General features: G+C 41.7%; 1 pseudogene; it reads left to right on the top strand.

Annotated features, from left to right (window-relative positions):
• The first annotated feature begins 19,361 nt into the window (after positions 1–19,361).
• Positions 19,362–24,222, top strand: LOC147439586 (uncharacterized; annotated as a pseudogene).
• The last annotated feature ends 203 nt before the right edge of the window (positions 24,223–24,425 follow it).

The following is a 24,425-nucleotide window of genomic DNA, read 5'->3' as shown; positions in this document are numbered from 1 at the left end:
TCAGTTTGCAATCTCACAGGTCGGCAGATTTATGCATAGCCCAGGGTCTAAGCATTGGCAGGTTGTCAAGAGGATTTTTTGCTACCTTAGTGGCACTTTACATCTTGGTTTGTTTTATCCCAAGGGGGGATCATTGCCACCAGACTTACATGCTTTTTCGGACTCAGATTGGGCTGGTTGCTTTGACACGCGAGTGTCCACAAGTGGTTTTTGTTTCATGCTTGGCAGTTCATGTATAAGGCTGAGTACAGTGCAGTCTTCACAACTACGGTTGAGTGTGTATGGCTCAGACACCTTATGGCTGATTTGGGTGTTGGACAGGACACTGCCAACACTATCTACACTGACAGTCAGAGCGCATTGGCAATTGCGAGGAACCCAGTTTTTCATGCTCGTACAAAGCACATTGAGGTGCATTACCACTATGTCAGGGAGAGGCTCTCAACAGGAGAGATCAGCTTGGCTTATGTGCCAACACAGGACAACCTTGCAGATCTTTTCACAAAGACATTGTCTCGTGAGAAGCTTGAAGCTTTCTGCAAAGCTTTGGGCTTACACCCCTTTGTGGATTGATCATGTCCTCAGGGCATGGCACTTCCCTTTACTTATGTGCCATCTCTCGTTTACCGCATCACTCCAGGGGGGATTTGTTACCATATACATGTGGTAGGGATGTGTGTGAACATACTAGGACCGCTGGGGCATATTTTCCCTCTTTAGGAGGTTTTTTCCCCCGAGCATTGTATATACGCCCATCACTCTAGGGCTATCTATCTTTCCATTGCATACTAAGTAACACACTCTCTATTGTGTGCCTTGAGCTTCCTTCGTCTTCTCCAAGCTGTGTGCATTTCTCTGAAACCCTAATTCCAACACCCTCGGCTAGCCACTTTGCCTGTTTTTAAAAAAAACTCACTTTCTATGATAAGTTGAACACCGGCTACCTTTTTGCCCTATTTCTTATGGTAATTGGTTAATAAGGCTAGGTGGAGCTTATGGTCCAAAAATTAAGGCTTTTGCACAAGTTTGGCTTAGTTTTGTAATTTTTTTGCTTGTTGTACTTTGAAACCTATAAATCTTTGAGTGGAAATTCCCTGTTGGTCCAATTTGAGCAAAAAGGTGTCATTGGGATCCCCTTCATCTGTAGAAACTATTGATACCAAATTTTGCATGGTCTAGGTCCTGGCAGCTACCGTGGTACCTATCAATTGAGGTCATTTTGCACAACATTGATATGGTTGGGTTCCTTATGCCAAAATGAGATCGTGTTTGGGCCATGCACCTATGGTTTTCCACAAGGGAGAATGTACCTTCTGGTCCTAATCTGTTCGTGATTTTGTCACTATTTTTATCAATACTGTGTTGCGAAGTGTTTTATTAATAGCATCTACGTGTCCCTTTGCTTTTGCGTGGTATGGGGAAAACTTCTTATAAATAATCATGAATTTGTCAAGAAGATTTTCAATAAATTCATTTATGAAATGTGTGCCTCTATTACTAACAATTTCTATGGGTAATCCATATCTTACAAAGACATTTTCATATAGGAATTATGTAGTGGTTTTGGCATCTGCCCTTTGTGTGGATTTTGCTTCAACCCATTTTGGGAGATTGTACGTGGCGACAATGATATATTGGTCATGGGATTTGTAAGCAGGTGGTGAGATAGGTCCCACAAAACCTAGACCCCACTTAGCAAATGCCCTTGCTCTCATCATTGGCCATAATGACATCTCATCTCTTTTTATAGGTACCTTGCTACGTTGGAAATCATCGCATTGTTTAACATATTCATTCGCATCCATGTGCAATGTAGGCCACCATATTCCATCAGATAAGACAATTTTAGTTGTCTTATCTCCCTAGAAATGGCCCCCGCTAATTCCTCTATGTGCTTGCTTTAAGATAGGCAAATATTCACTTTTGGATGCACATATTCTGAGTTGGTTATCTTTTCCTCTTTCGTACAGATGATTTTCAGTTAACGTGAAGTCTTGAGCTTCCAGCTCTATGGCTCTTTGTCCGATTCTTGTGACATTTTTAGGGAATGTCCACGTTGTCACGTAATCAACCATGTGTTGAATCCATTATGATGCAACTACAGGCATAATCCATAGGTGGATTGTTCCTGCATGTAGCATAATTTAGAACATAATTATGTACATCCGCATGCATATCAAGCCATGTCATAAAATCTAATATCTAACCAACCCAAATCATTTTCTCATATAAATTGATCATTTAATGTGGGAGAAGAAACAGGAACAAGGGTTAGAATATAGACATGTTCTTATGGATCTATCTCAACACGGGGCCAAAGTCAAAGGGTCCAAATGAGAGATGGTTTGTCAAAAAGCAATGCTAGAATGGAGCTTAAAGACCTTAGGGTTAGCTTCATTAAAGACCTCCAAATTTTAGTGTTAAAATTCCTTAGACCTTAGGCAGGGTTGTGCTTGAGGTGGGAACCCGGCCCAAGCTTGACGTGCTTGTTGACTATGGAGCTTAAGGTGCTTGTCGAGCTTGCTAACAAAGGTGCTTGTTGTGGTTGCTAACTAAGGTGCTTGAGGTGCTTTATGACTAAGGTGCTTAAGGTGCTCCATGACTAAGGTGCTTGAGGGGCTTAAGGTGTTCCAAAAGTCAACCAAGATCCCTACTCATGGGGGGGTGAGCCCTAATTGTAGGGGCATGAGAGTGAACACAGACGCCCTTACACAAGGCAAGCCTAGTCTAAAGAAGCAACAAGGCCACATGTCAAGTTCCTCTCCATGTTGCCCTCATAAGGTGCCTAAAGCCTATTGGTTGGTCTCTAAAGGGGTCCAATGAGATTTTAGTTTATTAATTAATTGTTTATGCATTTATTCAAGCCCTCTCTCTCAAACGGGTAAGAAGGACACTTGTCCTAGTACTAGCATGGTTGCTTGATATGACTAAAGCATATGATTGGCTAAGCTTGTGGGGGTCCACACAAATTGAAGCTTGAGCTATAAGGAGGGGTCGACCAAGGAAGCTAGGGGTGTGCTTGGGGGGTATACTCTCTCTCACACACACACACTCACAAGCTCATTCTCACTTGGTGAAAGTGCAAGAACTCCATCTCCTTCTCCAAGCTTGTTGAGAAGTTGAGAACCTACACCAACACTCTTGGCTATGGAATGCAAATCCAACCAAGATCCATGCTTCAATGCTTAAGCTTGCCATCTTTTCCATCTTCATTACTATGCTATTATGCTATGCTAAGCAAAAAGAGTGATGATAAGTGAGGCTATTTCTTTCTCATATGAATGTTTCTTCTTCCTCTTTCCTACTCTCATTCCCCGCTAGCTCTCTCCACCTTTGAAAGTGTTTAAGGCCTTAGGACTGAGGCCGGGGATGGTCAATTCTTTTACAAAGGTTATGTTATGCTTGTGATGCATGAAGTTTTCCATCTTTGTTGCATCACCTAGGTCTCAAGGAAACCAAAGATTGTAATGTATCAAGTCTCTCTTTATGGGAGAATCTATAATATAAAAGCCTATTGGAGGGGGGGCTGCCGGCTCCACATAAATCCGGTCCTCAATTGTTGTCAAGTTCTCTAATTCTCTCTCTTGCAAAAGTATTGTTCATGCCAAGTTAATTAGCTATAAGGGTTATATTGCTACCGCTAATTAAGTTCACCCTCTATGTTCTCAAAGTAGTGTCATAAAATGCACACTCTAGTTCTCTTAATTTCGTTAATCTCAAAGTTCATAGGCCATTTCCATTATATTGGTCTTAGAGCTATTGGTTTCTCTTTTCTCGCTTAAGAAGAGAGGTCCTTAAGTTGTCCATGAAAGGTTGGACATGTTCATTGCAATAGGGTAAGTGGGACAAGGATCTATTATCTTGGTTGAAAAGGATTTAGTTTGAGGTACACCGTTGGGAACTATAGTCTTAATAATGGAGTCTCTTAGGGCTTCTGAAACTCACAATAATCTATCTACTATGGTAAATAAGTATGCTACTGACCTTGACTTTAAAGACATAATGTCAGCCCTTGCCTTGGGAAAGAAAGAAGAACCATTCACCTTGCATGATGGTTATCTCTCTATGGAAATAGGCTATGTGTTACCCACTCCCTTCATGAGAAAGTCATGTATGAATCCCATGCTTCTGCCTATGCGGGGCATAGAGGCATTCGACCTACTCTTTGAGGAGTAGAGATGTACCTACCATGAAAATGGACATACAAGAGTATGTTTCAAAATGTGTGGTATGCCAAAAGACAAAGCATGATAGAGGGAAGCAACTTGGATTACTCTAGCCATTGCCAATCCCTAATTCACCATCGAAGAGTATATCCATGGATTTTATCTTTGGATTACCCAAGTTTATCCATGGGAATACTAGAATATGGACAATAGTCAACAGGTTGAGCAAGCAAGCACAGTTTATTCCTGTCAAAAAGACTATTAAGGCACATCAAATGTCAAACCTCTTCATATCCCAGATTTTCAAACACCATGGATTGCCAATATACATTGTGTCAAATAGAGATCCTAGAATGACCAATAATTTTTGGAAAGGTCTATTTGAAAATCTAGGTACAAGATTGAATTTCTCTTCGGCCTATCACCCATAAACGGATGGCCAAAGTGAGATAGGTAATCTTACAATTCTATATCTACTAAAGACTTATGTTACCGAAGTAGATCAATGCTCACAATGGGCAAAGTACTTACCTCTTGTAGAGTATGCATACAATAATATTGTCCATACTACTACAGGAAAGGCACCTTTTGAGATCATAGAGGGAAGACCTAAAAGTCCCTTGGTACTTAAAGTACATGGGAAGATCTTCGTACCGATCACGATAGCCGTGACCTACAAGAATCTTTTCAAAAGATTAAGGAGGCTATATCCATCTCTCAACAAAGGCAAAAGGTTGATGGTGATAAGCACAGAAGGTCCTTAACATTCTGTAAGACTAGGGGAACTAGTGCCTTGGAGCCATCTCCCAACCTCCCACTATATAGCATGGCTCCTAGCCCTTTTCTCTAGTTGGACTCCCTTTCCACACTGCCTAGCCCGGCCTTTCCCTTGTCTAGTCCGGCCTTGCCCTCGTCCTGACATTACTCCCCCCTTAAAGAAGAGTTTTCGTCGTCGAAAACAAAAGTGGGAAACTTCTTCTTAAGAACACTAATGTTTTCCCAAGTGGCACCTTCCTCAGGTCAATCTTTCCACTTGATTAAGGCTTGTTGACGTACATGATGACGCGTACGTAAATCATGATAATCGAGAATGCGTTCAGGCTCATGCGGTAAGGTAGGAGGTTCAACGAAATCAGCCAAAATCTGTTGGTCAATGACATTCTCGTCCCCATGTAACCGCTTACGTAAACGGCTTACATGAAACACCAGATGAGTACGAGAATGTGTAGGTAGCAATAATTTGTAGGTACGATCACCTACTCGCTTGAGTATTTTGAAAGGCCCGCAATATTGTGGAGATAATTTAGGTGTTGGTCAAGTTTTCAGACTTTCTGAATGTTCTGGTACACGTAAAAATACTTCCTCCCCTTCCTCAAAGGTAACTTACCGACGTTTCTCATCAGCGTACTTCTTCTACTAATCCTGCACTTGTCGGACATTCTGACGAGCGAGTTTCAGCATATCCATGTGGTCTTGGAGAAAATCCTTAACCTGTTGGAGTTTTTCGGTCGCCAACCCCACCGGAACAGGTGACCTAGGTTGAAAACCATACATGAGCATGAAAGTACTAAATCCAGTTGTGACATGCTTAGCACTATTGTAGGCAAACTCAAGAATAGTATTCTTTCCAGTTTGATTGTTTCTTGCTAGCGTATGCTCTTAGCATATCCTCTAGCACTTCGTTAACTCATTTAGTCTGACCATCTGTTTCTGGATGATCGGTTATACTGAGGTTTATTTGTGTACCCAATCAGTTGAACACAGCCCTCCAAAAATGACTGTTAAACTTGGGATCACGATCGCAAACAATGTTACTTGGCAAACCATACAACTTGTATAGATTGTCCACAAATAATTTGGCTAGTTCTGGAGTCTTAATCGTTGATTTGGTTGGAATAAACTTACATAGTTTAGTCGGCCGGTCTACGACCACCCATACCGAGTCATGACCTCGTACAGTGGTTGGTAAACCCACAATAAAATCCATAGAGATACTTTCCCATTTACCATTAGAAATCTCCAAAGGATGTAAGAGTCCTCTTGCTTTCAGGCGCTCTGCTTTGTTAACTTGACATTTTTGGCAATGCAAAACATAAGCTTGAACAAATCCATGTAAACCTGGCTAGTAAAACTGTCGTCGTAGGAGAGCATAAGTATTTCTAATACCCGGATGCACTGCACTTGGACTATCATGACATTCACAAAGAATTTGGCACCAAATGTCTGTGTTCGTCGGTACACAAACTCTCCCCTTATGAAGTAGGTACCCATTGTCGATGGTGAAATGCTTCCATCGCTGTAGTTCATCACTCAATAGAGGAGAACTATGTGTGGAGGTTAACGCTACACTACCATCATTGGAGTGAGAAGGATCCCTCATTTGTACATGGCTCCACACTTTGGAATATGCGTCATCATGCTCATATTTGCCCTTTAGAGAATCCAAAAATTCACTACGAAGTTCCATGAACAAGAGAGAATTGCGGCATACGACTTAGAGCGTCAACCACCACATTGTATCGTCCTTTACGATACCGGAGCTTGGTGTTATATTCCTGAAGAATCTCGGCCCACCTGGTTTTCTGACCCTTTAAATCATTTTGTTGTGTAAACCATTTGATGCTTTCATGGTCAAACACAATCTCAAACTGAGCACCATACAAATAATGCCGCCATGTTTTTAAGGCAAACACGGTTGCATAGAGTTTGCGTTCATAAGCATAGTAGTTCTGTTGTGCTGCATCAAGCTTCTTGCTTTCAAATGCAATTGGTCATCCGTCTTGTGACAGGACTGCTCCAATAGCACGGTCACTCGCATCCGTTTCCAAAATGAATGTTTTCAAAGGATCTACAATAGCTAGTATTGGAGCTGTAGCTAATGCATCCTTGAGCGTATCGAAACTATGTTGTTGAGTGGGTCCCCACTGAAAAGCTTTTCCTTTGCCTTTCAGTTGGTACATCATGGGAACAACAATATTAGCATAGTTTTTAACGAACCTTCGATAAAAACCTGCAAAGCCTAAAAAATCTGTAACTCTTCTAGATTTTTAGGAGAAGGCCACTGCCGAATTGTATCCACTTTTGATTGATCCATATGTAGCCCATTAGTTGAAATAACATGGCCAAGATAGTGAATTTCTTCTTGCAAAAAATCACACTTAGATTCCTTGGCATATAATTTATTTGTTCGTAATAATTCGAACACCTACCTCAGATCTTGTAAGTGTTCTTCTTCAGAAGCACTGTAGACTAGAATGTCATCGAGAAAAACGATGACAAATTTGCCCAAATACGGCTTCAAGACACTATCCATAAGTATCATGAATGTTGCGGGCGCTTTGCTTAACCCAAAGGGCATAACCAAAAACTCGTAGTGTCCAAACCTTGTTCAGAATGCAGTTTTGGGTATATCAGCAAGTCGAATACGGACTTGGTGATAACCTGACCACAAGTCTATTTTTGTAAAAATACGAGCGTGAGTGAGTTTGTCGAACAACTCATCCACGCATGGCAATGGTTAATTGTTCTTAACAGTAACCGCATTTAAGCCACGATAGTCTACGCACATGCGCATACTGCCGTCTTTTTTCTTCACTAATAGGATAGGAGAAGCCCATGGTGAAGAACTGGGTTGGATAAACCCTCTGCTAAGGTAGTTAACAAGCTGACGTTCCACCTTAGCAGCTTCAGAGTAACTCATGCGGTAGGGTGGTTTACTGACAGGTTTACTGCCTGCAACCACATCGATGCTATGTTGCACCGATCATGTCGGCGGTAATCCTGGTGGAAAATCATTAGGAACAACATCGTGAAATTCCTTTAATAAAATTTTTAACTCACTAGCAACTTTTGCTTGTTGGGAAGTAGCCATTGGTGGAAGAGATGAGAGAGAAGCATGCGACGTTGAGGAATGTTCAACAGATTCAATGTTAGAGATAAAATGAGACAATGAATAACACAATAAAACTTGATCTATTTCATTATCAAAAACGAGATGCATAAGCTTAGGTGTACATATCAATGGTGAAGAAGGTACATTTTGCTCTCCTAACAGCAACACATGTGCGCCATGGGATTCGAACATCAAGCTATTGTGCTCATAGCTACGCTTCAGTGATGGTTTAGGCTATGCAACCATTCCCTACCAAGGACCATGTCTGCCCTCTTCATGTTCATAACCTGAAAATCCAAGGATGTGGAGTAGCCTTGTACTTCCAACGGGACGGCTCGGACTTGAGTATCTCAAATTTTGGTCATCTCCATTCATCATTGCTACCTTGTAGCGGTGGGTACTCGGAGTTTGAGGCAATTTTATTTTTTTCACCAATCCATAATTGATAAAATTGTGAGTAGCACCGTCATCTACCAAGATGCACACCTTGTGCCCTTGCAGAGTTCCGTGCATACGTACTAACTCATGTGGTCTGAAGGTCTGTTGCCACATGGAAGCTATGAGACACCATTCATGCACCACCTCGGTGTGTGTTACTTCCACTGTAGAGAATCATGAGGAAGACTCAAGAGGCAGCAGTTGCACCGTGTGCACTGCTTTCTCCTTGCCATGAGCAGCAGATTTCCCCTTGGGACAATCCTTTTTGCCATGACCGCTTCCTAAACATTGAAAACATAATTTCTCTTTCTTAGCTTTATCAAAGTCCTCAGGAGAGAGAGGACCTCTAGACCCCTTGGGTTTTTTAGATGTTTTTGAATTGGCTACTATAAATTTCCTTTTATTGTGCCCGTACTGTGTGCATGTATTACCATGTGTATTAGCAGGCACGTGATTATGATGTGATTTCTTTTCATCTAGATCATCATGAATATGTGCTTTCACTATGGCTTCCTCAAGTGTTTTAGGGTCTTGAGTCTTGATGAGCTTCTTAAGCTCTGGTGTCAGACCACGTATAAACCCACGTACTTGCCGAAAGGTGTCTAGGCCTTCCAACTGGAGGATAACATCCCGATAGTGAGATATATATTCAAGTAATGATGGGTATTGGCGCATGGAACACGTGTCCCAAGCCGTCCAATTCCGATCTGCCTCATTTGTAGGCAAGAATTCTTTGTGAAACATAGTTTCAAAAGCTGCCCAACTATGTGGTATGATATTCTTCTCCTTGAGAGACATCCAACATTTGTAGGCCTTGCCTTCCAGAGTTAAACTTGTTTGCAATGCTCTGACTGTCCGGAGTACACCGTAAGGCGTGAATTCCATCCCACTTGCTGAGAAAGATATTCATTGCATCCTTGTTGCGATCTCGATCTTCTCCCTTAAAAGTCGGTGGTTTGGTGTTTTTCAACAACTCATCCACCTCTTTTGCAATGAGAGTGTGCAAAGCATCGGCAGATGGACCTTGTCCATGATCAGAAGGGCCTTGCCCCTGTGTAGCAACATGCTCATACATGTGCATGTCAGCAGGACCCTTGGAATGCTCTTCCATTAATTGTATCACTAACGTGGATAATTTAGTGACGTTTTCATTTAAAGATGCAAATTTTCCTTCCATGACTGATATGCGTGTCTGAAGTGCACGAAATTCTTGAATACCAAGCAGTTCATAAGTGTCGTCACCCGCCGTAGCGTCACTGGCACTCTCCGTGAGAGCATCCAGCCCCGAGCCATTACGAACAGGATCGGGCATATTTGCTCGAAATCACAAATCATATTGATATCGGAATCCATGGCGACATAGTGCAGTGGAAGGAATAGCTAGAAAAATACCTGATGTCAAGAAGATGTCCTATAGATGTAGAAGGCACTGCAAAGGTTAATTAGCCTTGCTAATTACATCGATTTTCCAAGTCAAAATCGATCCAAAATTTCAGCCATGTAGGTACTTGCTTTGAACACGTTGTAGCCGAATCGAGTGTGAGTGGTATTGCTTTCGATCGCAATCAATTTGAGAAATACTGTCACCAATGAATTCCCTTGCGAAGCTTTATCAATTTGCTGATTTTCTGTAGTCATTACACAGGAAATTTGTGTAGTGTTGTGTACTTGCCGCCCCCGTTTTTGATCCAACTCAGATCTGTGCTCACAAATTCTGAGGGTCGGAGCTTGTTACTTGTTGCGGGGTGTGTATCACCCCTACCACCAATTTTTAAGTCCTAAGGCCAAGGGCCTTAGGCGTTTAAATGTGAACTCCTAGCTCCAAAATGCCATGGCTGTGAGCAGCAGCGCACGAGAGTGTGGGTAAGAAGATGGGGGTCGATGTGATGCAAAGCGGGCTTCGGTCCTGTGTCGAAAATGGACCAGCAGCCCGGCGTGATGCTGTTAAGCCTGCGTGCGCTCAGTTTGAGCTCCCTTCACCCGGCGGCTCTCCTTGCCAAGCCCGCCTGCACACAGTGGTTCCACTTCGTCGTCTCCCTTGTCAAGGGATGAGCTCCACAGCATCCAACTCATGCAAGGCTTTGTGTGGCTCAAAAGCACCACGCCTTTCCTTTCCCAAAAATAGGAACTTGGCTCTTGATACCAATGTAAGACTAGGGGAGCTAGTGCCTTGGAGTCCACCTCCCAACCTCCCACTATATAGCATGGCTCCTAGGTTTTTTCCCTAGTTGGACTCCCTTTCAACACTGCCTAGCCCGGCCTTGCCCTTGTCTAGTCCGGCCTTGCCCTTGTCCTGACACATTCAATAAAAATGATTGGGTCTTACTCAAGTTTTTGAAGGCTCGATTAAGGCAAACGACGGGAAAAAATCCTACATGCCACCAAAAGTATTATGCTAAACTAGCAAAAAGATAATGTGGTCCTTTTCAAATCTTGAAGCCAATCAATGACATGGCTTATCAACTCAAGTTTCCCAACCATTGGCTCATACACAATGCTTTTCATGTGAGCCTACTTAAGCCCTACAAATGCGAGCCACCAAGAGAACCAATTATTGAAGACCCACTAGAGATCAAAGATCAAGAAGAGGTGCTACAACCCGAAGCTATCCTTCGGCATGAGGACAAGGTACTACAACATGGTAAGATTATCTGATGGTATCTTATTAAGTTCAAAGATGCTAGATGGATGTAAGGAATACAACTTAAGGATAGTATGAACCTTGTCAATGCTTACAATGCTACATTATAGTAAGCAAATGTAAATGTTTCCTTTAAATGATCAATGTCTTTGTATTATAAGACTAATTCTTTTTCTTGTGCACAAATTTAAGTAGTATTCATGCTTAGAATCATGTTTTTGTTGACGACGTTTCTCAAACACCAAGTAGAAATTGTCACTCTACTTTGGAACTATGATATGGAATAAATAGCAGACATGCTTGCAACAGCTAAGTCTCCCATGCTCCAAATGGATTAGTCATCCATCTCGGAATGATGTCGTAGGGTAAAAAGGAATCCTCTACCCACTAAGAAACATCGACCAATGACTAAGTCTTTATCTCTTCTACCTCATAGTTGAGGACGACTATGATTTTAAGAGGGAGGTAATGTCATAAAATCTAATATCTAACCAACCTAAATGATTTTCTCATATTAAAATGATCATTTAATGTGGGAAAAGGAACGGGAACAAGGGTTAGAATATAGACATGCGCTTATGGATCTATCTCAACACGGGGCCAAAGTCAAAGGGTCCAAATGAGAGATGGTATGTCAAAGAGCAATGCTAGAATGGAGATTAAATACCTTAGAGTTAGCTTCATTAAAGAGCTCCAAAGGCTAGTGTTAAAAGTACTTATGCCTTAGGCAAGCTAGGGTTGTGCTTCAGGTGGGAACCCGGCCCAAGCTTGAGGTGCTTGTGGTGCTAAGGTGCTTGAGGGTCTTAAGGTGTTCCAAAATTCAACCAAGATCCCTACTCATGGGGGGGCTTTCCCTCATTGTAGGGGCATGAGAGAGAACACACAAACCCTCACACAAGGCAAGCCTAGTCTAAAGAAGCAACAAGGACACATGTCAAGTTCCTCTCCATGTTGCCCTCATAAGGTGCCTAAAGCCTATTGGTTGGCCTTTAAAGGGGTGCAATGAGATTTTAGTTTATTAATTAATTGTTTATGCATTTATTCAAGCCCTCTCTCTCAAACAGGTAAGAAGGACATTTGTTCTAGTACTAGCATGGTTGCTTGATATGACTAAAGCATATGAACCGCTAATCTTGTAGGGGTCCAATCAAATTGAAGCTTGAGCTACAAGGAGGGGTCAACCAAGGAAGCTAGGGGTGTCCTTGGGGGTATACCCTCTCTCTCACACACACACACTCACAAGATTCTCACTTGGTGAAAGTGCAAGAACTCCATCTCCTTCTCCAAGCTTGTTGAGAAGTTGAGAGCCTACACCAAGGACTTTATGCCTAGGTAGTTTTAAACATTCGAATGGTCTTATGGCGTGTAGCAATTTTCAGATGTAACCAACCAGTAGTTTGCAATTTGCAGTCTTCCTGCAATTGTCCTGTTGTTTTTTGGAATGTAATGGATGATGATGATGAATACACAGTAGCACAATACTTTCTCTTGCTTAGCCATGGTCTCTTGTGTTCACACAGTTTACATTTTTCATGGTATAATGTGCAGCTACCTGTAGTCAATTTCCTGTTTCTATCTGTGGTTTGCATTGAATATCTGCTAGGGCTGTAAACCCCTAACACTTTGGCGATCCTGTTGTGCGTGTCCTAATGGACATGGGAGAGAATTCCAATAATCTTAAAGAGAATGGCGAGTCAGTTATGCTGTGAAGTTTCTCTCTCGTGCTTTAACCGCCATCGTCTCAATTCTGCTGGCTTTGGCCATGATGTTGAGGAATGAACTGGGCAAAGGAGAGACTTTGGGGTCGTTTGCAAGTTCTTGACTATTGAACTTCTTGTTTAGATTCCCACTCGTTTTTGTTGTGGTGCCAAAAAAGGCACAACCTAGAAGAAAAATGTGTTCAAGGTTCATAGAAAAATCTTCTATGATAGATGAATATGTTATTGATCCCGATTTTCGAGATGAGATTTCAGCCCTTGCACTAGGGAAGAAAGAGGAACCATTTACCTTACAAGATGGCTATCTTCTCTATGGCAATAGGCTATGTGTTACTAACTCACTACGTGAGAAAGTAATGTAAGAATCTCATGCTCCTCCTTATGCAAGGCATAGAGGGATTCAATCTACCATAAAAGGGATTGAAACATATTTCTATTGTCCTGCCATGAAAGCAAACACACAAGAGTATGTTTCTAAATGTGTGGTATGCCAAAAGACAAAGTTTGATAGAGGGAAGAAACCTAGATTGCTTCAACCTTTGCCAATCCCTAATTCACCAATGGGAGAGCATATCCATGGATTTTATATTTGGATTGCCTAAGTCTATCCATGGGAACACAGGAATATGGACGATAGTAGACAGGTTCAACAAACAAGCTCATTATATACCTGTCAAAAATACTATAAAAGCCCATCAAATGGCAACCCTCTTCATATCACAAATCTTAAAGGACCATGGCTTGCCGGCGTCCTTAGTGTCAGATAGAGATCCTAGAATGACCATTAATTTCTGGAAGGGTCTCTTTGAGAATTTAGGGACAAAGCTAAACTTCTCTTCGGCCTATCACCCGCAAATGGATGGTCAACGTGAAATAGCTAACCTAACAATTCTTGATCTACTAAAAGCCTATGTAACGGAAGTAGATCAAAGGTCCCAATGGGAGAAGTACTTACCCTTAGTGGAGTACGCTTACAATAATACTATACATACCTCCACGGGAAAAGCACCTTTCGAGGTAATTGAGGGAAGATCTAAAAGTCCCCTGCTACTTAAGGTACACGAGAAGATCTTCGCTGTGCAGATGAGTATAGCCGAGACCTACAAGAATCTTTCCAAAAGATAAAGGATGTTATCTCTATCTCACAGCAAAAGCAAAAGGCTACTGCCGATAGGCACGGTAGAGCCGAAGCCTTTAAAGAAAATGATTGGGTCTTGCTTAAATTTCCCAAGGCTCGATTAAGGCACACGATAGACAAGAATCCTACGGGACACCAAAAGTACTATGCTAAGTTAGCAAGGTACTATGATCCCTTCCAAATTCTTAGACCAATCAGTGAGATGGCCTATCAACTCAAGTTGCCGAGTCATTGTCTCATACACAATGCTTTTCATGTGAGCCTACTAAAGCCTTACAAAGGAGAGCCACCTCAAGAACCAACTATTGAAGACCCACTGGAGATAGAGGACCAAGAAGAGGTGTTTCAGCCCAAGTCCATTCTCCAACATGAAGACAAGGTATTGAGAGGCGGTAATATTATCGGACAGTATCTTATTAAGTTTAAGAACTATCCTTTTGAAGATGCTAGATGGATGCAAGGCATACAATTAAAGGATAACCTAAACCTTGTCAATGCTTACAATGCTTCCCTAGAGTAAGTAAATGTACAAATGTTTAAAATGAACAAAGGTTTTGTCTTATAAGACTCTCTTTTTCTTTATTGTGCACAAATGTTAACTAGTATGCATGCTTAGGATCAAGTTTGCAGAGACGACGTCTTCCAAACACCAAGTAGAGATTGTCACTCTACTATGGAAGATTGATAGGACTAATCCACAGATATGCTTGCAGCAGCTTAGGCTCTCAAGCGCCAAATGGATTGGTTATCCATTCTGGAACAATGTCGTAGGGTAAGATAGGGATCCTCTACCCGCTAGAAAAAGGACTAATGAATAGGCTTTATCTTCTCTACCCCATAGTAGAGGACGACTATGATTTCAAAAGAGAGGTAATGTCATAATAACTAATATCTAATTCTCCTAAATAATTTTCTCATGTTAAAATGATCATTTAATATGGGAAAGTACCAGGGGTGAAAATGCTAGATTATTGGTAAGGCTAGCAGACTCGTCACGATAGGGATCCAAAGGAGGGAAAATAGGGATCCAAAGGGGGGCCATCTACAGAAGAGCAATGTGTAAGCAATGGGCTTCAAAGACCTAAGGTTCAGCCCATTAATACTTCCAAATTGCTAAGGTTCCAAAATTCAAAGATTAAGTCCAATGGTCATTGCTTAGGAAAATTGGATGCTTGGTAGTGTACACAAAGTCTTCAAAGATTCCTAAAGAGGAGGGGACAAGCCCTAAAGGTAGCGGAAGTGAGAGAGTGAGGTGAGAGAATGCACACACACACACACACACACACAAAGGCTTCCCTTTACAAAAAGGGCATAATGGACACATGTTAGGTTCCCAGCCCAGTTGCCCCCCAAGATGCATTCAATTCCTATTGGATGGCCATAGAGGTGGACCAATGAGAATTAAGCTAGAGTATATTTAGTTTAATTCATTTAAAAACACTTGATAAAAGAACAAATAGAAATTAAGCTCTCTGGACAGTCTCCCAAGGGGTCCAATGAGAGTTTAATTGCATTGATTAAATACCTGAAGCCCTCACAAAAGGGGAGAGGGGGACACATGTCACAAGGCTATCACTTATGCTTCTCAATTATCATTGGCTAAGCTTTGCAGGGTCTAATGGGGTGCTAACATGAGTAAATTGCAAGAGGGGTCGACCAAAAGAGAGAGGGGGCTGATTTTGGCAAGGCATTATCACACACACACTCACACAATCTAATGTGTGAAGCAAAGAAGACTCTCTCTCCTTCTTAAGCTTCAATGGAAAGCTCATCATCTACTCCAAGCTTGTGAGAAGGGAGGCCTACACCAACAACTCTTGGCTTTGTGATGCAAATCCAACCAAGGGCCAAGCTTCAATGCATGCTCATCTCCTCTTTCATGCTAATTACTAAGCTATGCTAAGCTTTTATGAGTGATTATGTGAGGAGATATACTTCTTTCTCGTAAGAATACTCCTTCTTCCTCTCAATCTACTCTCATACCCCGCTAGCTCTCACCATGTTCAAAGGTGTGTGAGTCTTGGGTCTGAGACCGTGAGGGAATTGATGTTGTGTTTTACAAGTGTTAGCTTGGTGCTTGAAGCTTCCATCTTCATTGCACCAGAGGAATACAAAGTATAGTATTGTAAAATGTCGCCCTTGATGGGGGAAACCTATAACACAAAGCCTTTTGGAGGGGGGACCAGCTTCATGTAAATCCGGTCCTCAACTGTTGTCAATAGCTTAATTTCTCTCTCTTTTGAAGTATTGTTCATGCCTATCTAACTAGGTGTTATGCTTTTTGTTGCTCTCTCCATCCAAGCACTCTTGCTATGCTCATTAGGAATCTATTCTAATAAATGCTCACTATGTTTATGCTATTTTCCACTACACACAAGTTTCTAGGACATTAAATGTTACACCCTCACACAAGGCAAGCCTAGTCTAAAGAAGCAACAAGGACACGTGTCAAGTTCCTCTCCATGTTGCCCTCATGAGGTGTCTAAAGCCTATTGGTTGGCCTCTAAAGGGGTCCAATGAGATTTTAGTTTATTAATTAATTGTTTATGCATTTATTCAAGCCCCCTCTCTCAAAGGGGTAAGAAGGACACTTGTCCTAGTACTAGCATGGTTTCTTGATATGACTAAAGCATATGATTGGCTAAGCTTGTAGGGGTCCAATCAAATTGAAGCTTGAGCTACAAGGAGGGGTCGACCAAGGAAGCTAGGGGTGTCCTTGGGGGTATACTCTCTCTCTCACACACACACACACAAGCTCATTCTCACTTGGTGAAAGTGCAAGAACTCCATCTCCTTCTCTAAGATTGTTGAGAAGCTGAGAGCCTACACCAACACTCTTGGCTATGGAATGCAAATCCAACCAAGAGCCATGCTTCAATTCTTAAGCTTGCCATCTTTACTTTTTCATTAGTATGCTATTATTCTATGCTAGGCAAGAAGAGTGATGATAAGTGAGGAACTATTTCTTTCTCATATGAATGTTTCTTCTTCCTCTTCCCTACCCTCATTCCCCGCTAGCTCTCTCCACCTTCGAAGGTGTTTGAGGCCTTGAGACTAAGGCCGCAGATGGTCAATGCTTTTACAAAGGTTATTTTATGCTTGTGATGCATGAAGTTTTCCATCTTCATTGCATCATCTAGGTCTCAAGGAAACCAAAGATTGTATTGCATCAAGTCTCTCTTTATGGAAGAATCTATAATACAAATGCCGATTGGAGGGGGGACCGGCTCCACATAAATCGGGTCCTCAACTGTTGTCAAGTTCTCTAATTCTCTCTCTTGCAAAAGTATTGTTCATGCCAAGTTAATCTATTATAATGGTTATGTTGCTACTGCTAATTAAGTTCACCCTCTATGTTCTCAAAGTAGTCTCATAAAAATGCTCACTCTAGTTCTCTTAATTCCTCTATTCTCAAAGTTCATAGGCCATTTCCATTACAATCCAATACACTCCTATTGCTTCACACGTTGGTGTGTTTTCTTTTGACAACAATGGAAGTTTGTGTCTTATACATGGGCTTCCATGAGTTAGCACTCATATTCTTTTGGACTAATACATAGTCGCAGTATTCCTTCATAGCGTAGGTGGTACAAGCGTCCACCTACAAGCTGAAAGTTTTTTAATTGCCTGATTGTTTTTTGCTTATGGATTTGTTGAGCCTTGTCAAACTCACCACCATAAGTCAAAAGATTGGCTATCCATTGAGACCACTTATGAACCATCTGGATGGTGAAGAGGTAAGTGTCAACTATATCATCATCTACTCCCTTGTGTGCGTTGCCATTGGGTAACCTAGAGAGATGATCTACACTAAGATGTGTTTTCCCCACTTTTACCATGACCGTAAAATCAAACGCAAGCAATATGATGAACCAACAAACAATTCTTCCTGTATTGCAAGGTTTGTTTACTAGATACAAGAGGGCTTGGTGATCTGTGAAGGAAACAAATTTCTCAGCCAAAAGATAATGCCTAGATTTCTTTACGGCATATATCATTCCTAACCCTTCTTGTTACATGGTTGTGTAATTCTTTTCCACACTGTTCAGCTATCAACTAGCATAGGAGACTAAAAAATCTATTGTTCCTGCTCTTGGTTGAGCCAAGATACGGCCTATAGCAAATGCCGAGGTATCAATGCGAACATGGAATATTTTATCCCAATCCAGTGCCTTGAGAATTGGTGCTAATATAAGCACATCCTTAAGTTTTGTGAATGACTGCTCGCACTCTTTTTCCAATCAAAGACAACTATCAACCTATACAAGGGTTGTGCAATGACTGCATACATGTATATGAACCGTCGACAGTATCCGCAGTGTCCCATGAAAGATTGTACCTGTTTGGCATTAGTCGGCCTTGGCATTTCCACAATCACCTTGATATTGTCAAGATTTGTAGATATACCATTCTCAGAGACAATGTGTCCCAACATTCTACCCTGTCTTACCATGAAGACACATTTTTTAGGATTTAGACAGATCCTATAAGTTTTACACTTCTCGAATATCTTTTTGAGATGCTCAATATGCTCTGCCCTAAGGATAGAGTGAACACAAAGTTCATCCATGTATATTTCCAAGAATATCAGCAAGTATTAGTTAAAAGCATGTTTCATTAGCCTTTGGATGTGGCTGGTGCATTGGTCAAGCCAAAAGGCATTACGTTATAAGCGTGGATTCCCCATTTCGTGGAAAATGCCATTTTGTATTGTTCTTCTATTGCGATAGCCAATTGGTTGTATCCCAAGAAATCGTCTCAAAATGAGCAGGCTTATTTGCCAGCCACTTGTTACCATATAAACGTGTGTGAACACACTAGGACCATCGGGGCATTTTTTCCCTCTTTAAGCGGTTTTTTCCCCGTGCATTGTATATACGCCCATTCGTTCTAGGGCTATCAATCTTTCTATTGCACACTAAGTAACACACTCTCAGTTGTGTGCCTTGAGCTTCCTTTGTCTTCTCCAAGCTATGTGCATTTCTCTGCAACCCTAATTCCAACAATTGGTATCAGAGCAGGTTGTGTCCTCCCGGGCTTAGTCGCCAGCAGCTCCAGCACATGCCTGCTCACTTTCTCCAATTTCAGTGAGCTTTGGTGAGCAATCGCAGGTCGACAAAAATTTTGGGAGAACTCGTATAGCTTACCTTGCTCAAATTTTTTATTCGGGCTCATTTCGGCCTCCGTTTCCACTATAGGCAGGTCTACACAGGCAATTTCGTCATTTAGTGCAAAATTTTTGTCAGTGCCGTTTTCTGCATAACAAGTCTCATAGAGTCTATTGTGGGTTGAGCTATATAGCACGTGCTGATCTCACTCAGTTTCTCCTCATTTCGGGTAGTTTTCACATCAGGTGCAGACATTTTCCATGGCTGACAACAACACAGATGTGTTCAAGATGTTTGTTGCTAAGGACAGGTTGGATGGGGACAATTACCCTATGTGGGCTTACATGATGCAACATGTTCTTTTGTCCAAGGGAGTTTGGAATATTGTGTAGGGCATTGATGTACGTCCTAGTTTTGAGGATGTAGGCGATATTGCACATGTTGCAGGTCTTGCTGCAAGGATTGCTATTGTTAGAGTTGTTTTGCCTACGGCAGAACAAGCTCGTTGGGCTGTAAAGGAGGCGCAGGCTCATGCATTGATTGCATTCTCTGTAAAGCACACCATTGCTCCTCACATTCGTGCAGCGAAATTTGAAAAACAGGCTAGGGATATTCTAGCAGATCTTTATGCAAGCCTCAATGAGGCTAAAATTTCTTCGATGCGTAAAGAGCTAGAATCAAAGATTATGCATGAGGAGGATGATATGGACACTTTCCTTGCTGGTGTCAAGGATATCAATGAGCAACTTCTTTCTGCAAGTGAAGTCATTTCAAACAGTTCCCTTGTGCGGACTATTCTTGATGCCTTACCAGATTCATACCATACTTTTGCTCTAGTACTTGGAGACTGATGACCCAAGGAAATCCTAAAGTTGTCAAATTTGATGCATTATGCACATTGCTGTTGCAAGAGTCACTTTTCAGAAAAAACAGGACTAGGCAGCGTGCAGTTGAACAGGCTCTTATTGCTTCTCAAAGAAAGGGTGGTAACAGCAATGCAGCCACTTCTTATGGTTCTACTGTGAGTGGCAAAACTTCTATTCCTAATGCTTCTGCTGGCAGAAATTCGTCTGGAAATTCTGGTGATAAGGGCAAAACGAAGAAACGTTGCCATTATTGTAAAGCGAATGATCACTTGATCAAGCAGTGTCCTAAGATGAAGGCCAAAGAGGCTAAGAAGAAAGAGGGTGCTTCCACTGCAAATGCTGGCTCCACTACAAATGCAGCCATTGTTGAGTCCTCTGTGAAAGGAGACTGTGATGCTGATGTCGATGCAGAATGGGCTTTTGGCGCATAGTGCACTTACAATCCTGTTGTCCATGATGCATGCTTGTCAGTTGCTGCAGATTCACATGTGTGGTATTTCGATAGTGGTGCTACAAAGCACATTACCTCACATCGTGAATTGTTCACCTCTGTCGAATATGTCCCTCATGGGAATTCTGTCACGTGCCAACAATGCCTCTTATCCAGTTCGGGGAGTTGGAAAGATTGTGCTTACTACTGCTAATGGCAGTTCTTTCACACTTGTTGATGCACTTTATGTACCTGGGATCAAGAAGAATCTCTTGTCTATATCCGCACTTGCTACACTTGGACTTGTAGTCAAATTTGTGGATGATAGATGTACAGTTCATGATCTCAGTTTTGGTGATGAAATTGTTACATCTGGCCTTTTGTGTCGTGGGTTGTATAAGCTCACTTTGTATGACAAGTGTGGGCAAAATTCGGCAAATGTTGTTGCAGATTCAAGGGCTATTTCAGATGCAAAACTTTGGCATGCACGTTTTGGTCATCTAAATTTTGCCAATTTACTGGGTTTGCAGAAATCTGATATGGTTGCTTCTTTGCCACCTCTTGAAGCACCTGTCAAACATGTTTGTGAAGGTTGTATTTTAGGTAAGATGCAGCGTTCTAAGTTTCCAAAGGATGGTTCAGTTCAGGCCACATGCAGGTTGCAGCTTGTGCATAGTGATGTTTGTGGGCCCATGCAAACTCTTTCCTTGGGCAATTACCTGTACTTCGTGACTTTCATTGATGATTACTCCAGGCATGCATGGGTATTTCCACTTAACGCGAACTCCGAAGTTTTTATGTGCGTCAAACAATTTCTGGCTATGGCTGAAAATGTCTCGAAATGTACTATGGGCACCCTCCATTCTGATCGACGGGGGGAGTATATGTCTCATGAATTTAATGCATTTCTGGCTAGTCATGGGATAAAACACCAATGTAAGTACCTTATATGCCTCAGCAAAATGGTCTTGCTGAGAGGAAAAACAGGTTACTTACGGAAATGGCACATATGGTCAAAAGTCAAGCTTTGCCGCATTCTTTTTGGCTTGAGTCCATCATGTGTGCCACTTATGTACTAAACAAGTGTCCTATGAAAGCTTTGCAATCTATTACTCCATATGAAGCATGGCATGATAGAAAGCCTTCTATTGAGCACATGCGTATTTTTGGTTGTTTGGCATATGCTTTGGTGCCACAAACACAACGCAGAAAATTGGATGATAAGGCTGTCAAATGTATTTTTGTTGGTTATAGTGCTGAAAGCAAAGGTTACAGGTTGTATCATCCACAAACAAAGGGTATTCTAGTTTCACGGGATGTAGTGTTTGTGGAAGATTCTATTCATCCCTTGTTGTCATGTACTAGAGACAGTAATGTAAGCTCATAGGACATTTATGACACTTTGTTGCCTCTTTTCAATGGTGGAATTTTGAATGTAAATTCCAATGAGGCAAATGTACAGCCTATGGGGGCTTCTGAAAATGTTACAGATTAGCCTATTACTAATGCAGATGTACATGATGTACTTGATGAGTAAAGGGCTGAAAATGAGCAGGCTAGAGGTATGCCAAAATGGCTGGTGCATTCTTTGCATGAAAGTAAAGTGGATACACCTTTGTCTAGTCGTACTCGTTCAGGCTCTCGCCATGCATCTTATGCAACAGATTGTTATGCTTTGGCTGTGTCTAGCTTACATGATGTTGAGGAACCTCTCTCTTTTGATGAAGCAAAGAATTCAGAAAATTAGATGGCTGCCATGCAATTAGAATATGATGCACTTATAGAAAATGACACATGGACTTTATGTGATTTGCCTCCTACAAAAAGGCCATTGGTACAAAGTGGGTTTACAAGTTGAAACACAAGCCGGATGGTGAGGTTGATCGCCATAAGGCTCGACTTGTTGCAAAAGGCTATGCGCAACCAAAAGGCATAGATTATGAAGAAACTTTTGCTCCCCTTGTCGTATGACTACTATGCATTTTATATGTGCATTGGCAGCTCATTTTGGTTGGGATGTACATCAACCAAACATTGTTACTGCTTTCTTGAATGGTGACATATTTGAGGAAGTTTATGTAACGCAGTCTCGTGGTTTTGTCAAGAAAGGACAAGTGGACAAAGTGTGCAGATGTAAGAAGGATTTGTATGGGTTGAAGCAATCTCCTCGTGCTTGGTATGAGAAAGCTGACACTCATTTGGTCAAACGAGGCTTTTGTAACAGTCCAATAGAAAGCACATTGTATGTCAAGCGTGAGGGCGATGTACTTCTCATTGTTGTTCTTTATGTGGACGATTTGTTGATCACTGGTCCCAATGAGGCATATATAGCTAAATTTAAGGCTGATTTGAATGCTACTTTTAAGATAAAATATTTGGGGCTATTGCATCATTATTTGGGCATACAGTTTAAGCAGTCTGATGGTGGTATTGCCTTGTGTCAGAAAAGTTACATAGAGACATTGCTATGTAAGTTTGGACTTGAGGATTGCAAACCTATCACCACTTCCAGGGAAATAGGTTTGAAGTTGAGTCTACATGATGCTGGCAATCTTGCTGATGTCACTCTTTACCAAACTACTGTTGGCTGCCTCATTTATGTATGCAACATGAGGCGAGATATTCAGCTTGCAGTCTCACAAGTCAGCAAATTTATGCATAGCCCAGGGTCTAAGCATTGGCAGGCTGTCAAGAGGATTTCCGCTACCTTAGTGGCACTTTACATCTTGGCTTGTTTTATCCCAAGGGGTGATCATTGCCACGACTTACATGCTTTTTCGGACTCATATTGGGCTAGTTGTTTTGATACTCTAGTGTCTAAAAGTGGTTTTTTCATGCTTGGCAGCTCATGTATATCAAGGTTGAGCAAAAATCAACCTATTGTGGCCACTTCGAGTTGTGAGGCTGAGTACAGGGCAGTCTTCACAGCTATGATTGAGTGTGTATGACTCAGACACCTTATGGACGATTTGGGTGTTGGACAGGACACTGCTAACACTATTTACACTAACAGTCAGAGCGCATTGGCAGTTGTGAGGAACCCAGTTTTTTATGCTCACACAAAGCACATTGAGGTGCATAACCACTATGTCAGGGAGAGGCTCTCAGCAGAAGAGATCAGCTTGGCCAATGTACCAACACTAGACAACCTTGCAGATCTTTTCACAAAGGCATTGTCTCATGAGAAGTTCAAAGCTTTCCGCAAAGCTTTGGGCTTACTCCCCTTTTGGACTGATCATGTCCTCAGGGAATGGCACTTCCCTTTACTGATGTGCCAGCTCTCATTCACGGCATCACTTCAGGGGGGATTTGTTACCATATACATGTGGAAGTGATGTGTGAACACACTAGGACCGCTGGGGCATTTTTTTCTCTCTTTAGGAGGTTTTTGCCAACGTGCATTGTATATACACCCATTCGTTCTAGGGCTTTCCATTGCACACAAAGTAACACACTCTCGGTTGTGTGCCTTGAGCTTACTTCGTCTTCTCCAAGATGTGTGCATTTCTTTGCAACCCTAATTCCAACACCACTTGTTCGAGTACATGTTCCGTGATTGGCAAGGGATAGTTATCCCTTATGGTTGTAGTATTCACTCACATAGACACATAATTCTTCATTTTTCTTGGGGACAACCACAATAGGTGACATCCAATTAGTGTGTTTGATCATGTAGATGAATTCTGCCTCCTTAAGCTTGTCAATCTCCTCGTTAATTCATTTGCAAAATATGTCATTATAGGTATAGGGATATTGTCTGCTGGGTTTGGCATCAGGTTTCAAAGGGAATCATCTACTTACATATCGATGGATCCACCCCATTGAGGTCTTTATATGACCATGTAAAAACATCTTATACTCCTTGAGGAGTTGGATGAGCAGCTCCTCTTTCTCTGTGCTCCGATCTGTTGCTATGTAGACTGGTTTCGCAACCTCTCAAGGTTCTGCTAGATCTATTTGTTTTGCATTTTCAAGGCCATCATAGGATTCCTTTCCTTTTTTCTCTCTAATTGGTTGAGTCATCATTA

The sequence above is a fragment of the Adiantum capillus-veneris genome, chromosome 16 (assembly GCF_014529385.1).
Source record: "Adiantum capillus-veneris isolate H3 chromosome 16, ASM1452938v2, whole genome shotgun sequence".
NCBI classification, from domain to species: Eukaryota; Viridiplantae; Streptophyta; class Polypodiopsida; order Polypodiales; family Pteridaceae; genus Adiantum; species Adiantum capillus-veneris.
The sequence above is the reverse complement of the archived record's forward strand: the minus strand, read 5'-3'. Positions and strand labels throughout refer to the sequence as shown.